At 39.5% G+C, this 14,074-nt stretch overlaps 1 pseudogene; it reads right to left on the reverse strand.

The window, feature by feature from the left end:
• Positions 1–2,379: 2,379 nt before the first annotated feature.
• On the reverse strand, positions 2,380–3,301 carry LOC116583291 (annotated as a pseudogene).
• Positions 3,302–14,074: the final 10,773 nt, after the last annotated feature.

Here is a 14,074-nt window from a genome sequence, read left to right on the forward strand (position 1 = left end):
TTCCCCTTTTATAACATAATTGTCCTAAATATTTCTCCTGTTTACATTTAAAATGATACCAGTGTTATACTTCTTTTTAAAAAACCAGTAAATATAATTTAGAAAACTCAGATAGAGAAAAGGCTATTGTATTTACCCAGCTTTTTGCTTGCCATGTTCTTTCTTCTCTCTTGATGCTTCAGGGTTCTTCTCTCTTTTATCATTTCCCTTTTGTTTAAAGAGCTTCTTTTTGCCATTCTTTCAGAGCATGTTTCTTGGCAAGGAATTCTCTTAGTTTGTCTTTCATCTGAGAATGTCTTTATTCTTGAAGGGTACTTTTGCTGGGTATATATTTAAGGGGGTGCCATTTTTTTCCTTCAGATAATTCTAACATCTCTTTCATCTCTTTCATCTCGATGTTAGTGTTTACTGATTGTCTTTTCTCATTCTGTTTGAGATCATTCTAGTGCATAGTGTGATGATTGATTTTCTATTGAAAGCTGGGCATTTTCATATTATCTTATGAGGCCCTGGATCTTACTGAAATCTTCATTTTTAATTTTCTTATTGAAATCTTCATTGTTTTTTTTCCTGAAGACTCCCATCAGCCAAGGGCCTTTTGCTGACTTTCTCTTTTTTCTGACACTACTTTGAGGAGGAGTAAGTGCTGCCTTATTACCATAAGGGAGTATAAGTAAAGGTTCCCAGCTTGGTTTCCACCAACACCGGCATTGGAGTGGGGTGCACTCATTTCTGTTGGATAGGATTGGAATTCCAGCCATGTGGTTCCCACTGACACCACAGGGTGGGTTCACTTCCTTTCTTCTACAAAATGGTAAATGTCCTGACTCTCCACTAGACCTCCTCTTAGACAACTCCAGCAGGGAGGGAGCATAATGCCTCATGGACAGTGGGTGGAGTGTAAGCTCAGGCTCCCCACATCATACCCTCTGACACCATGGTGGGTGGGATTGATTAACAGGCTGTTGGGATAAAAGTCCCTGCTTTTAATATGGCTTTCTCTGAACCATCTAATCAGTGGTGTTGGAGAACCTTGTTAGAGCTTCGTGAGAGTGGGTGTCTAGTTTCCCCCTTCCACCTTTGCTTTCATGGGTGGGAGTCAGGTTACAATTTCTTCTGCGGTGTTTGAATGCAGTAGACTGGTTGTTGTCTAAAAGGTTTTTGTCTTATTAAGCTCCCCCCTTCCTGGTTCTTTGGCTAGAGACAATAAGTCTCGCTAAAGCTTTTTTGTCTGCTCCTGTTGATATTCATGGGATAGAGATGTATCTATTTCTATGTCTTTTTATCAAGTATCTATCCTTCTATCTGAGAACTCAGCAGTGTGCCATTCTTTGGTTGCAAAAGTCCACAACTGACTTGCTTTCTTTTCCACCTTTCAGAGTCTTTATATGTTTGTTTTATATATAATGTCTAGCATTTTTAGTTGTACTTAGCAGGAGGGATAGGGAAAATCCACCTCTGTCTTCCCAGAAGTGGAGGTCCTAGCTTGTTTTTAAACTTGCCCAAAGTAGTCCTCGTAGTATACGTTTTACAAGTGATGCCTCATAAGCTTTCCTCACATATGTGCTCACTTCTTGTTCACCACTGTCCTTTTGCATTTCCATTACTTCTTTCAAGAGTCAGCCTCTTTTTCATTTTAGAATAATCTTTGGACACGCTTTCAGTAAGCATTTGTGAGTGGTAAATTCATTCAGTGGCTGTCTGAAAATGTCTTTTTTCATATTCACTCTTGAATATTTAGCAGCCTTAGGTGGGCAGTTATTTTCCCTCAGCTGTCGAATCATAGATGTCCACTGCCTCCTGGCGTGTGTTGTTGATAACGAAATCTATGGTCCACATGATTGCCATTTTATTGGGGGAAAATATCCTTCTTTGGGTTATTTGTAATCTTTTCCTTTGCATTTGCTATTCTACAGTTTCCTTACCTTTTTTCTACAGGTCACTTTAGTTTGATTCATCTCCATTGGATCCATTTCGACCTGAGTATTCATATCTTTCTTAAATTCTCCCCTCTTTTCACTGCTGGTTTTTCCCCACTTCTTACCTTCTACTTGTGGAATCCTTGTTAGATATGTCGTTCAGAGAGCCCTTACATCACCATAATAACTAGCTAATCTATATCCCCCTGGTTTTGAGTCCTTTGTGTTTTTTTCTTTTTTTTTTTTTTTGGCTGGACACAGTATGTTTGTTGATGGTACATGACAAGGTAGAGGCTCCCCAAGTCCCTCCCCTTCTTCAGGGAGTCAGGGATGCAAACTGTATAAAGGTTGGGAGAGTCTCAGTGTGTGTTGGGTGATGAGTTGAAGCAAGGACTCCCCAGCAGCCAAGGGCCTGTCTCTTCCTCTTGCTCTTGCTACAGCTGGTTGGTCCATGTGGTACTTACTCCTTGGAGGCCATGTAGACCAAAGGTCGACCATCTGGTTGCTGTAGCCAAATTCATTGTCATGCCAGGAAATGAGCTCGAAAAAGTGGTCATGGAAGGCAAAGCCAGCCCCAGCATCAAAGGTGGAAGAATGGGAATGGGTGTCACTGTTAAAGTTGCAGGAGACAACCTGGTCTTCAGTATGGCCCAGGATGCCCATGAGGGGGCCCTCTGATGCCTGCTTCTTCACCACCTTCTTGATGTAATCCTATTTGGTAGCTTTCTCCAGGCAACAGGTCAGATCCATGAATGACACATTAGGGGTGGGAACATGCAAGGACATGCCAGTGAGCTTTGCATTCAGCTCAGCGATGACCTTTCCTGCAGCCTTTGTGGCACCTGTGGAAGCAGGGATGATGTCATGGGCAGCCACTCAGATATCATGCTACAGCTTCCGAGTGGGGCCATTCATGGTCTTCTGTATGACAGTGAAGACGTGGACCGTGGACCATGATCCTAAAGTTGTTATGGATGACCTTGGTCAGAGGGGCCAAGCAGTTGGTGCAGGAGGCATTGCTGACAATCTTCCAGGGAGTTGTCATACTTCTCATGGTTCCCATCCCTCATAAACATGGGGGCATAGGCAAAAAGGGCAGAGATGATGACCATCTTGGCCCCACAATTCAAAGGAGCCCCAGTCTTCTCCATGGTGGTAAAGACCCTACTGGATTCTACAACATACTCAGTACCAACATCACTCCATTTGATGTTGGTGAGATCTCGCTCCTGGAAGATGGACATGGGCTTTCCATTGATGACAAGTTTCCCATTCTCAGCTTTGAGTATGCCATTGAATTTTCTATGGGTGGAATCATACTGGAATATGTAGACCACGTAGTTGAGGTCAACGAAGGGGTCATTGATGGTGACAATATACATTTTGCCAGAGTTAAAAGCCCAATACAGTCAAATCTGTTTACTCTGACTTTCACCATGGTGTCTCGGGTCCATGGCTGACAATGCATCCGAAAATGGGGCTGTCTGTTGAACAGGGAGGAGCTGAGAACTTGAGTTCTTTTTAGACTTCTGTCTGCTGGGAATTTTTCTTTCAAGCTTCATGATTATTAAAATAGCTATGGGGTGCCTGGGTAGCTCAGTTAGTTGTGTCTGCCTTTGGCTTGGGTCATGATCTCATGGTCCTGGTTTTGAGCCCTCTGTTGGGCTCCCTACTCAGTGGGGAGCTGGCTTCTCCCTCTCCCTTTGACCCTCCCTCTGCTTGTTCTCTCTCTCTGTCTCTCAAATAGATAAATAAAAATGTTTTAAAGAATAGCTATATTTTATTCAGTATTTATATGTCCTTCGAGCCCAGTTTGGTGTTAGGTCAGTTTGCCACATTGGATGAAGCTACTATATACATTCCTTTTTAGAGTTTAATAGGCCGCTGTTCTAATATATTTCAAATAACACTGATTCCATTCAACAGTATGAGAGTATGTTTGGTAGGCTTTTCTACCTGCCTTCATGATCATTTATGAGGAGATGTATTCATTTTACCATTCTCGCATGGAAAAAGAGCACTTTCTGACTCAATCTCAAACATAAGAACATACAATTGGGGGTGCCTGGGTGGCTCAGTGGGTTAAAGACTCTGCCTTCGGCTTGGGTCATGATCCCAGGGTCCTAGGGTTGAGCCCCACATCAGGATTTCTGCTCAGCGGGGAACCTGCTTCCTCCTCTCTCTCTCTCTGCTTGCCTCTCTGCCTACTTGTGGTCTCTATCTGTCAAATAAATAAATAAAATCCTTAAAAAATTTTTTAAAAAGAACATACAATTGTATGCTTAACTACAAAGACTGCAACTAAACTTTATGGCCTTTAAGGATCTTATTTTCAGACTAGTATAGGACACATTTGACGACACTCCTCACATCATGTTGGTATAATGAACAAACGTCACATAGCATGTGTATCTTTGATTGAAATAACCTATGATTTGCTTTGTATCATTTCTTGAGTTTAGGTTGTTGACTATCCCTGTGTGGACCTCACGTAGTTAAAATGATGCCTGGTAATTGCTGAGATTGTTCATTTCCACTCAGTGGCCGGGTGATCTAAAATTACTGGTAGGGCATTACCAAGGACACTTGCAAGTTAGAGAAATCGAAGGAGTGAGCAAATGCAATGAGAAACCGGCCACGATGGGCAGGGTAATTCACGACCAGAAGAGAAAAGAGATGCATTATGGATGATGAGCTCATCAAAAAAAGATAGCAAAGTATATCTGAGGTGGAAATGAAACTGTTCCACGCAATCTTCAGGGGCCAGGATGCGGGTGAGTCCACCATTTCAATGGTTTAGAAAGCATCGTCTCAGCAAAATAACAGATCCTGCTTGAGACATGTGAAGTTCTACACATTGGACATAGTTCAGTATTTTTGCATGAGAACCTGGCCTGGAGAGGAGATAATAAGTTGAACCCAATGAGGATTCGGTGGAACCCTTGACCCAAGTCATATAATAAGTTTGAAAGGAATGTTGTCCTCTCGTCTCCCTGTTAATGGAGCCCTGTAACTATTGAAGAACAGACTGGATGTGAAAAATGGTTTAAAATATGGGTACATTTGACTTCGGAGAAAAACTATGTCGACAAAATTGCAGTCATTTCAATTGAAAGAATATTGCTGCCTATGATTATTACTGCATTCTATACATGTTTTAAGATACTAGCTCTTATGTTTTGCTTTATTTATTCAGCTATAAGAAATGGCCGTGGCTGACTGAATACAGGGAAATAAATAAAATGAACTTGACTTTTTTTTTTTCTTCCCATTACATCTTATTTATTTCTTGGTCTCTTTCATTCCTAAAGCTGATAATGGGAACCATTATTCTGGACTCTATTTTGAGATCAGCCTGTTGTACATTGGACTTAGAATCCTACTGCCATTATTGTTCCTTGAATTTTATTCCAAATTATATTGTAAGAATTCAGTAGAGAGTATATTAAAATTACACTCAGAGAAGAGTCAAGCTTTAAATAAATAAGTAATGAAAGTCTACAAACTGATAAGAAAATGTGGTGAAATAAAAGGTTGAACAAAAATTCATACAACTCTAAAAAATAGTAACAAAACTACATTTTAGCAAGTTATTTACTTAAATTCAGCTATGACTTTTGAATGTTCATTCTTACCTTTTTTGAATCAACTTCACCGCATATAAAGTTCAGAGATTTATTTGAATATTAAGTTTTACTTTTGGCTTTTAGTAATATTATGCATGTGTGCATGTGTGTGTATCATTAGAAAATGAATTAACAAGTGTTGTTTTCTCTCCCCTCAGAATCCAGTTGCATCTACCTGATACTTAAATTTTTAGAATCTTAAAATCCTTTGAAGGATTTATCAGCCTATGACTCTGATAAATTTCTTTAGTTATCAGGTAGGTGCAATTACATTTTAGAAAGATCATAGATTTTTCTAGTCAGAAAAATCAGTATTCAAAACCTGTTTCAATTACCATCTTCGTGACCTCAGACCAGTTAGTTAATATTGCTAGAATTCAGTTTCCTCATCCATAAAGTGGGTGATTAATATCTGCTGCCCGAGTCCCCCCTGCTGTTTTTGTAAGCAAAGCATCCATCTACTCTGTTGCATGATTTGAGACATTCAGTGACAATTGTCCCCTTAATATTTCTCCCGTGGATATTACTGTAGTATTCTGAAATTCCATATCATATTTGCATATGAGTTATTGAAAGTTTATTTAACAATGTACACTTTTCTGAACAGAGTAAAGCTTTTGAAGCCATTATTAGATGATCAAAATGAAGTTGATTAAAATATTTTTCTGCCACCTAAAACCCTGCTATTCAAAGTGCTGTCCCCAAACTAGCAGATGTGAGGATCTGCTAACCAAGAAGCTGGTTAGAAATGTAGAATCAAGAGCTCCAACCCAGTCCCACGTGCACAGTAAAGGCTGAGAAGCACTTATCTGTGTGACTTCTTAAGAAATGGGATAATTTTTGATGTGGGAAAGTGGTTTAAGTCTGGGCTGGAAAGGAAAATATTATCACAGTGAAGGACCTTATATAACAGCAGTAAGAGAAAGACACCAAGGAGGGGAGACAGAAGGAGGGTTCCACAGACCTTTTTTTTTTTTCTTTTTTAAAGATTTTATTTATTTATTTGAGAGAGAATGAGAGTAAGAGAGAGAGAGCATAAGTGGGGAGAGAGTCAGAGGGAGAAGCAGATTCCCTACTGACCAGGCAGCCCGAGGCGAGACTCGATCCCAGGACTCCAGGATCATGAACTGAACTGAAGGCAGTTGCTTAACCAACTGAGCCACCAAGGCACCCCAGAAGGAGGGTTCCAGAGGAAACATGCAACCTATTTTGCAATTCCTAAAGGGATGTATCCTTCATAACAAAGACTATTGGTAATCCGTAGAAAAAACAAAAAGCAGAGAACTTCAATACAGAGAGCTTCAATGTTATAAGGACTAGTTTTCATTTTTATTTAAATCTTTCTCAGTTCAAAAAAAGAACTTCAGCTAGGCTAGTTAAACTTCTTACAAACTCTAGAATGATGAGCAGATTTGTATGTTAGTTCATATCCATCCTACAAAACATGAAATGCCTGATCACTTCTAGGACATGATAAACCTATCGTAATATAGATATAGTCCGTGATCTCTGTATAAATTTGGGAGACATTTTACCTTTATTCTTGGAAACTCACTGGCTTTGGGTCCTATTTGTCAAAAGGTACTGGACATCATCCAACCAATGAGACCTATGTCTTTGTATAAATCAAACTATTTTTGAAGTTTTAAGCATCATGCCATGAATTGTAAAGCGGAACCATTTTTTTTTCTTTTTTGAATTTTAGTCCACTATGTAAATGAATTCACTGGATGAAAACGAGTTAAAGATACACAAACATTAGAAGTGACCTATGGAAAGTCTACTTGAAGAAATGCCGCAAAGTTCCTGCTCCAAGGCTGTTTTCTCATTGATTCACAGCAGGGCATCAACAGCATTGCCTCTGGAGAAAGCATTTCATCTCCTTTGCTATTGGAAAATGGGTGGATTAAAAGTCAGACTGCAAAGTAAAAGTGAGTGAATGACAGAAATTGTATAGATTTTCTATTCATAAAAAGAGTGTATATTGAAGCCTTGTAGATTTGCATATCTGTATATCTAATATATGTAGCTAAGCTCATATTTACGGAAAGCAGAGATGGCCAATGGAGACTTCAAGAACATTTATAGTTAAGGGGGAGTTGTTCCGATAGCAGTACAGTTGCAGGCAATTTTACTCTTGTTTCATTTTCTCAACAAAGATATCTTATACCACCTACTTTGCCCAAAGAACTAAACTAACCATTACAGTGGATATAAATTATCTAAGAAAAAGTCTTTATGTGATTATGGTCTACAAAGGGAGACAAGACATTCTAATAGAACACATAAGTGCTATAAACAAAACGTTCCTGGAGTTCTCAAGAAGAGTGGGAAATCAATACCAACTTGGGAGAAGTCCCAAAGCCCAGCAGAGGAAGTGGCTCTGGAATGAAACCTTCAAAAACAAGGATTATAGGGGCACCTGGGTGGTTCAGTTGATTAAGCATCTGCCTTCAGCTCAGGTCATGATCCCAGGGACCTGGGATTGAGTCCCACATTGGGCTCCCTGCTCAGCATGGAGTATGGTCTCTCTCCCCATCTGTTCATCCTGCCTGTGCTTGTGCTCTTCCTCTCTCAATCTCTCTTTCAAATAAATAAATAAATAAATAAATTTAAAAAACTGACTGTCATTGGCAGACAAGTGAGGAGGAAAGGCCACTCTAAGCAGAGGGAACAGTAGAGTCTAGAAGAAATAGAAAATGCGGAGGGTATGTAAGAAATTGCTGTAGTTTTGTGTATGTGTAGGGAAGCAGAGGGAAACAGGGGTGAAAATCTGGGTTGAGACAGTGGCTTTAACCACTCCACACATCAAAATCACTGAGCTAGGGACAGACTGCTAGGGTAGGCGCTGAAGCGATTTAATAAAGATTGCTCAGACCTCAGTGATTAGAAAGGACTGGAAGAGTGAAAAGGGAGAAGCAGGCCCACTAAAACGACCACTATGCTCATAGTCCAACAGAGGGGCAATAGCTAATAATTATGGGGAACAATATTAGAAATGGAAACACAAGCTAAGAGGTGTGGGATATTGTCCAGAAGGATAGGCTATAGTGATTGATTGAAGGTGGCCTAAGTCTAGGAAGAAGGCAAGATCAATGATGATTGTGAAATTCAAGTATGGGTGACTGAATGAACAGCGGTAGCATTATCCAACTTAGAATATAAAAGTTAAGAGAAGGCTTCTGTGTGACATTATGAAAAGATAACCTAATAATAACCCTTTCCTGACACCCATGGCTTTAGGTTGACCTTCTTATTATACTGTTTCATAACTCCATGGACCCTTACTTGTGGCATATCTTAGAGTGTGATTTTATATTAATTTGTATGGTGTGTTAACATTAATGTGCTCTATGAGACCACAAAATCCACAAGGGCAGAGAAACACAATGTTTGACAAATCATACACTTTTTGTTGGTTCAATTTTTGCACATGAGTGGTTAAGTAGACAAAAGAAGGAATTTTTAAGTAACTTAGAATCAACCAGGATATATTACTGGGACAAAAATATTTGCATAAAAGACATTTGTTGTTAACTTGCATATATTTTTATTCCAAGAACTTCAAAATATCTAATGATGAAATTCTGCATTTTCTGTTAGCCTAGTGGGACAAAAAAGTTGAGTAAACTAGTTTGATGAAAGACTCCCCAAGATGAGGCTATTTAGGCTGGCTTGAACAAGAAAAATTCAAAACATTTTAGAAGCTCTATCTTTCTGGGGCACCTGCATGGCTCAGGTGATTAAATGTCTGACTCCTAGTTGACTCAGTCATGATCTTAGGGGTCATGGAGTTGAGCTCTGCGCTAGTGGGGAGTCTGCTTGAGAGTCTCTTCCTCTGCCCCTCTCAACTCACACATGCTCACATGCTCTCTTCCCTCTCAAATAAATACGTAAATCTTTTTAAAAATCTATAAAAAATAAAAAGAAGCTCCATCTTTCTGAGTGTTTACTCCGTAAGACAAACACGTGCTCAGTAGATTTGCTTTTATAATTCAAGATCATAACATTTGATTCTGTGTGTTTTGGAAATTGCCAGTTGGATTTCTGTAAAATAGAACATAATTACCTAATGGACCTGTTCTTCATTGAATGATAAGGATAGGGGTCTGCATGCAACTGAGTCCTGCATGGCTTAAAATGAAAATAACCCAGAGGAATTTTAGAAAGGTGTAGCTTTTTGGTGTTGTTCAAGATCTAGCCATCTTCTGTCTTACTGTTAAGCCATTGTTCTTCTCCCTCATTTTACTCAGAGGAAATGGAAGCTAAGAAGGTTCAAGAACTTGGTGATGACTCTACATTTAATTAGTGACAGAGCTAGATGACACAGGAGATGGAGCTCATATTTATCGACTGTGTCTTGTACGTAACATCATTTTAAACTTATTCATCTTTAGAGGTTACAACTCCCCTCTGAGACAGGTGTTCTCTCATTTTTATAGATAAAAATTGAGGCTCATGATAATTCACTTTCACTATGGCATATACTAAGTCGTAGGGTGGATTCCTTTGATTCCAAACCCTATGCTTCTTTAACAATAACACGCTATGTCACAATCTTCCTGGTTTCCACTAGTGTGTTCCACACTGATCACTTACTTTCTGGAAAAGACAGAGCCATTTCAGTAGAAACACTGGCATCCAAAGGGTGGGTATGTTCTTACACTATAAATGGATTGAGAATTTATATGATTATTGGCAAGGTTGAGGAGACAATGTAGATGTGACCTGGACAACACAGCACTGAGTCAGAAGGGCAGACCTGAAAGAAACAGAAAAAAGTGTCTCTGTATAGACAGACAGAGCACAAATCATCCTACAGTTAGGGAAAGGAGGGCTAGAGATTTGCAGATGAGTAGGAAAAGGGCAGTTGGGGGTTACCAAGGGGGACTTGATCTTCTTTGTAATTTTGGTCCTGTTCTTTTTTCTCTAGATTTTTTCCTTTTTTTTTATTGTCTCAAAATACACAGAGCATGAAATTCACCATTTCAAAGTGTGCAATTCAACAGTATTTAGTACATTCATAGTGTTGTACAAGTATCACCACTGTCTAGTTCTAGAACTTCATCATCTTCAAAGGAAAAATCATACCCATTAAGCACAGATTTCCTTCTTTTGAAAGTCAAGTGAGAGAGCATCTGTTCAGTCTGGGATCGAAACATTGAGCTGTGAAACAGAAAGCTTCCCACTGAGACATAATCAAGACCATCTCCTAGTTTCCCAGTCATTCAATTTCTTCCTGCTGCTGAAATGTTCAGGGTGGCGCTATCTCTTTAAATCCAGCCCCTGATCGAAGTCCGTAGACACAGACTGACAGAGAGCTGGAAGTTCATAAACCAAGTTGGTTCGACATCCATTCTTGTCCTAAACTAAGAGAATTACCATTGAAAACATGATATAAGACTTCACTGGCAGAATGTACTTTGGGTCATTAAGACTTTACTACCCATACACATAAAAACCAACAAAACTTGGTGTGTGCAAGCAGGGTGGGGAAGACTCTCTTGTAGTTATTACTGAAAAGGAGGAAAAAGAGGTTTGTGGTAAACTGTTAACACATGGTTTAGCATTTCTAGACCGAAAGAAATAAAGAAAGTGCCTAAAATAGTGAAGAGATATTGCCTGAGAGCATACAAGAGAGACAAAAAGGAGCAATGGGAATGAGGACAGAACTGAAGGAGGAAAACCAAGGCATTATAGGTTAAGTCTTATAAAAAGCTTAAGGTAATGAAAGTTACAATGTAATCTACGAGATGGTTACTTCAATGGAGCAGAGCATGCCTGCCTCCAATAGAAAGAGCAAAAGAAACTGATTATTGATTTTCTTCCCCAACAGGCCATGCTCCATTCACAGTAACTGTGCAGGGTACTGTCTGCAGAAACCCGCCAGATGGGCTGGGTGGAGAGGGAGAACACACGAGATGATACAAGGGAATACAAATCAGTCACTTTTATGGCAGCATTGCTGGGCGTTTGATGGGAATGGCAGACGGCAAGAGTTCTTTAGTATGCATTTGATATCTTTCTTTGGGGAACCAATTTATTTTGGTATTTTACCTCAAACATCAAAATGATACACAGTACCGGAGGCTCTCAGCGGGCTTTCTTAGCTTGTCCCCAGAATGGGGACAAATTCAATCTCCCAGCCTCTCAGGTCGCAATTCATTAGAAGGGAGAACAAGGTGACTAACAATGTGAGACACGTGGACCAAACATTTACAAAGAATATTCAACCACTCCACATACACTCCTTGGAAAATCTCAGTAGGCAGAATACAGAACAATTTTGACCTTAATAGATTCGATACAGTTTTTTTTAATGGATACAATAATCGTAAATATTCACCTTTAGAATATGAATAAGATCTTCATTTATATCTTCCCAGAAAGGATCAGGACACAGGAATTGAGGGAGACCTCAATCTAAGGAAATGGGTGGGCTCCCACGTTCATATTTTAAAGACAATTTACTGAATGAGTAGCCAGGTCGACCTCCAAGCCCAGAACGTAATGGTCAACTCAGTTGTAGGTCCTGGTTTTGGATCATGAAATAAAGGGTCAGGATTCTCTTATTTTTTCACCCTTTTCCAAGGCGAAGGGTCAGTTCAAGGTACATTGCTAAGACAAACAAGAGGGGTTGTCTTTGATTTGGGACACATACCAGTGTCCTCAGAGCTACCTAAAACTTGGTGCCCTCAGTCTGCCTTAAATACAATCCCTGCCCCCTACTGTGGGATTCCAAGCAGGCCAGACCTGCTTCTTAAAGTGCTGCTGGATCCAAAATTATCTATTTTATTTGCTATTAATAAAACTGTTCTGCCTTTCTTTCAGATAGTTTCTCTTCCACCCCAGCGTCAAGAAGGAAACAACCTAAAAAAAAAAAAAAAAGAAGAAGAAGAAGGAAACAACCTGCTTCAAATCCCTCTTCATGCATGGATGGCTCATCATCCCCCTTTGTCGACTCTGCTGTTTGAATTATTTAAAGAGAAGTCTGGTTAATCCAAAGATACTGCTAATTGACAGACTTCGTTTGTGTTAATAACATGAGGTGAGAATATTCAACCAGTGTAGGCAAATTTTTTTCCGAGCTGGAGGCCATGGAACAGGTTAGGGCTTCCCAAATGGTTCACTCTTTCAAAGAGATGTTTTCCCTAAAATGTGAAGTGTTTCAGATTGTTTATTTCTTTTTTGTTACTTTGGTATCAAAAGCCCCCCCAACTTCGTATGGTGACCTAGTGACACCTGAGGCAGGATTGGTGATAAATGTCGCATCAGGGATCCTCCCGGAGATGAAGCAGGAACAGAAATAACAATACTTATTTGTGAGGGAGGTCTTTGAAAGGGGAGAAACTTACTGAGTAGCCTCTCATGATCAAATTCACCGGTTTTCAAAATGAACTTAACAATTCATGAGAGCAAGATTTCACTCTTTTGTCTGACTAAATCCCAGTGAATCATAAGTAGTATAAAAACAGTATACACAGTATTTGACAATAATGAACTGTAGGGCGGCAGAATAATTTAATATACGGCTTGTGTGAAACAAGAGTTGTGTTTCCTCCCTTGGGGTTGTTTTTGTTGAAACGCACCAGGGAAAGTCATGAAGAGGCAACCGAAACATTAGCACTGAAAAATTAGATTGTAACACAAATTAGAGGGTAACACAAATTTCACTGGTGTCTTGTGTTACTGAGCAAAATGACTCGGAAGTTTATCAAGAAAAAATGTTTAATCAGTTATAATTGAAATATAGAGGGAAAATGACTGAAATTCATCTACTAAGTGTCTTAACCCTTGCTAAATCTTTAAAACTTTGGTTTGAAATAGAAAGCAAAGATGAAGAATAAGATTAAGCAAGTCGATATGAATTTACCTCTCTGAGAAGTACCAATCAGACAACAAACAAGCCAGAGAAATGTACAGTATCCCAGAAAGTTAACAGTGGTGAAAATGTTCTCTCCAGGAACCAATGGAGTTATTCAATGGATTTATTCCCTGTGAGCTCATGGATCCCTTAAGCATGGCCAATGTTAGAGAGAATCTCATCCCAAAAGGCTGTCCTCTAAGATGATTCTGTTATCCACAAGGCATTTCCCTTCCCTCCTTAGTGATGCATTTCTGGAGATTTTGAGCCTAGAAAAATAATCCTGCTAATAATGGACAAAATAAGCCATGTATTAATTATGTACTGAAGTTGGCCACAATTGTTATACACCCATTATCTCATTTGATTCTCGCAACCCTGTGAAATAAACATGGTCACATCTACATTTTATAGACGAGAAAAATGAGACCTAGGGAAGTCGTGTCTGCCTGAGTTCGCTGAGCTGGTAAGCAGTGGAACTGAGACGGAAACCCAGATCTACTACAGTAAATCCATGCTCTAAAGTCATGATTTTTAAAGTGAATTCATGCATGGGCTCCCGACTGGCTCAGCTGAAGGAGCATGGAAGGCTTGACCTCAGGGTTTTGAGTTCGAGCCCCATGTTGAGTGCAGAGATTACTAATAAATAAATAAACTTTTTTTAA

The sequence above is a fragment of the Mustela erminea genome, chromosome X, assembly GCF_009829155.1.
Source record: "Mustela erminea isolate mMusErm1 chromosome X, mMusErm1.Pri, whole genome shotgun sequence".
Lineage (NCBI taxonomy): Eukaryota > Metazoa > Chordata > Mammalia > Carnivora > Mustelidae > Mustela > Mustela erminea.